This window comes from Temnothorax curvispinosus, unplaced genomic scaffold (assembly GCF_003070985.1).
Source record: "Temnothorax curvispinosus isolate PA1 unplaced genomic scaffold, ASM307098v1 QBEX01004118.1, whole genome shotgun sequence".
NCBI classification, from domain to species: domain Eukaryota; kingdom Metazoa; phylum Arthropoda; class Insecta; order Hymenoptera; family Formicidae; genus Temnothorax; species Temnothorax curvispinosus.
Window position 1 is genome coordinate 1 of NW_020213898.1, and position 3,568 is coordinate 3,568.

Sequence of the window (3,568 nt, forward strand, 5' to 3'; positions counted from 1 at the left end):
AGCACTGAGCAGAAATCACACATACATATATATTACTAACCTAATCTATTTACGCAAACGTTACTTCTGCAATAACTTATCATTACCGAGATATTTCTACAATCTTCTGAATCATGATATAAAATGTATATTATATGTACTTACACCAATAACTGACAACATTATCTCGCTGACACGTCTTCCAACGAGATTTTATTTATTCAATGTTCCTCCGGCATAATTGTATATATTTTCACTATCTTTAACCTCAGTGTTGATTTGACTTTGATGTCTAGAAGACTCTTCATATATGCCTACAATGCATCTTGCCAAGACGATGCTATCTGTAGTAGTAGTCGGACATTGCCGCTTGCGTACACGGCACAATAGAATACATTTGCACGGAAAATATTTCTCTATATTTATTTACATATAACAAACAGTTAAGTCTATAGGCACGAGGAAATAGCAGACCTCTGTTCACATTTGATGTTCACGATATTCGTGTTATGCATGATGCTTCTGTTGAAATCGAAGAATCACATGCCGGAAAAGTTTTACTTCAGTATTTATCATTAAAAGAATACTTTGTATAATTCTTTTATGTTATCTTTTAATTTTTTTCTTATTAGATCATGCTACCAGAGGAACAAACACATTTTTCCAGCGAGTAGATGGAAACCTTTTGATCCAACAAAAAGTTACGACAAGTATACAATGTCGGATAAAAATAGGAAAAAAGATAAAGTCTGATTCAACTTAGATTCAACGAATTGTCCAATTTCGTTTAAAGGATTCAAATTCAAAGGACTGTTGTTCGAGAACGAGCTCGATCGTCTATTTGGTTTTCGTTTCGTCGCGCAAACGAAGCTTCGAGAAGCGTGCTTCTCGCGTGATCATCGCATGGCCCTATTCTTCGGTTGCCGTGATGGGCGGTCCTTTACTTGTTTTTCGTACAACCAGCGACGATCAGGCGAGCGCGTTACCGTTCGGAGCAACGCGACGCGTCGTCAGTCGGCGTATCGAAATCATCGGGCAAGCTCGTCGTCTCCGCGAATCCCGAAAAATTTGGTGATCGCGCGGTGTTTCTCCGGCGTGTATAAGCGAATTATAACACGATCCTACATCTCCGTCAGTGTTGCAGTGAAACACACGGGATTCAGTCACCGCTATTGCTTCTGCAGAAAAACGAATAAAATTATTCGAAGTACCCGACGGCTTGCCCGCGAGTCAAGTGGGACTCTACGCCGCGAATGACGTCACGCGCTACTGTGGCCGCTCGTTCGATTCGAGACTGTCTAAACTCTCATGCGAAGGAGACTTATTTGTGAGAATAATAAATTGTGTTGTTTGACAAGTTTGTCTAATCCTGACTTTATTTGTGAGTGCCTACTCCGATCCTCTAGCGATTCTCATAATCGCGTCACGCGCATTCCGGGCTCAGCGCTGGGCCGTTCCGGCGAATTGTCTGGCGAGTGCAATTGACGTCTCGAGAAAATTGCGGCTCGCGCGCTTTCTCACACAACTGTAAATATTATAACCAGATAAATATCTTTGTTTTATCGTACAATTAATTCATTATAAATATATATATATATATATATATATATATATATATATATATGCATATGTTACATATGCTGTAAAAAAATATTCTTAAAATATAACTGCATTGCACCATAATTAAAATACTTACCAAGCATAGCTGAACAGATGTCCACACCTATCCATGCGTGTCCCTGATCTTCCAATACACTGCCACTGAGCCCTGATCCACAACCGATATCCAAAAGCAAGCAGCTCTGATCTTCAGGTAGCACAAGAAGTTCTATAGCACGTTCACACATCTGTACTTGGATTTCTATTATACGAGAGCTGCAAAAACATGGATTTTATTATGAAGATATAGTAAATATCTAGGTAATTCGTATAAAAATTTCATATAGACATACTCATCTCTCTACAACTAATTTTGCATGTGAATATCTTAACAAAAAAATGATTTGAAAATATTCTTTATCAATTCTTTTACAGACTGCGGAGAGAGTATTACAAGATACATGTAGTGCAACAATAAAAATGAAGTTTTATGGAAATGCACCTATCGGATTCTACAAATACAAATATCCTAAGAAGCTTTGCGAGCAAGGAAGTTATGGTGCTAAAATATTTTATTTCTTAGCCAAACATATGGATGGAGATATCAACAATAACGTAAAATACCAGTGGTTGGATCATGAAAAATTAGAAAAAGTATTACCTACTGGAGTACAACAGAGTATTTCACAATTTATGTTTACGTAAAGAATAAAATAAAATATAAAATATTGAACTCATTCTTTGATCTCTTATTAATATTGTCTATTATTAGCGTAATATTAACATTATAAAGGACTCCTAATATCCTTTTTAAAGAAAAATATTCCCTTTTACACAAACATTTATGCACAGTCACGATTATTAAATTTCATGTTTGATATTCTTTAACAAAAAAAATTTTTAGGCACATATTTTTCGTTACTGAAAAAAATATTTTATGCACATATCATTTTTAAGTAGTAGATTGATTATATAGACAGATAAAAATTAATTAGATCAATTTTATCAATTTTTTAATTTATAATTAACATTATAAATTATAAAAAAATTATTAAAATAATGTTTTTTATTTTAACAAAGTATATCTTACAATTAGAATCTCCCGAATCTCTTTCATCCAGTATATTTGGAGTCATCTCTAACTTCTTTTCCTTACCGGCGCCGCCTTTCTTTCTTCTCTAAAATCCAGTCCCTACTTTTCTTCAATGATTTACCCTTGGCTTCTTTATGTATTCCTTATGTACAAAAAAATTATCACAATTTTTGGAAAGTAAAATTATAGTTAGAGAAATATTTAAAATAATTGCAAATACAAAATAATATGTATAACGGACAACGAGAGGATCAAACTTTCTTAAATTAGCGACAGTTTGTCTATCTTCGTTCTCTACAACTAGTGCCTTTGGAAGCGGAGCAGCTCCTCCGGTCATTAAAACAAAGTACATTTTCTTTGCTTTTGCGCTATTCGGAAAATCGACAACCACACCGCCATAAAAGTCAGCTTTTGTGGCTTGTGCCGTGATTAATTCAATGACCTGTTCACCGTTCTCTGGATAGAATTGTAACGCTGCTCTTGCGCTTCTTGACAGTCATGCATACAACGTTGAGAAGAAACGATATAAACGTTTTGTAGGATTGTGCGAAGTTTTGCTTGCATAGCACAACCACTGAAGCGCAGAAATACTGACAGCCCCATCAAACGTACCAGCTTTGAATGGCAATCCTTGACCTATATCTCCCAAAATTAAGTCACCATCTAATTCTCTTTCATCACAGCTACGTCTAAAAATAATGTAATGTGTTAATATAATAATATATCATTTTTCACGCAAATTTTTACGGACAGTGTTACTAGCAACGTATATAACTTTATTTAAGGTTATAATTGGGTACAACATTCATCGCACGATACTGTTATAATTGCAAATCGAAAACGTACCTCGAGTCCAGCTCTTCTGCGATCAACGAAGTCGGGATCGAACGTGTCAGT

At 35.4% G+C, this 3,568-nt stretch overlaps 1 pseudogene; it reads right to left on the reverse strand.

Annotated features, from left to right (window-relative positions):
- Positions 1-2,670: 2,670 nt before the first annotated feature.
- LOC112453184 lies at positions 2,671-3,564 on the reverse strand (annotated as a pseudogene).
- Between the last annotated feature and the right edge of the window lie 4 nt (positions 3,565-3,568).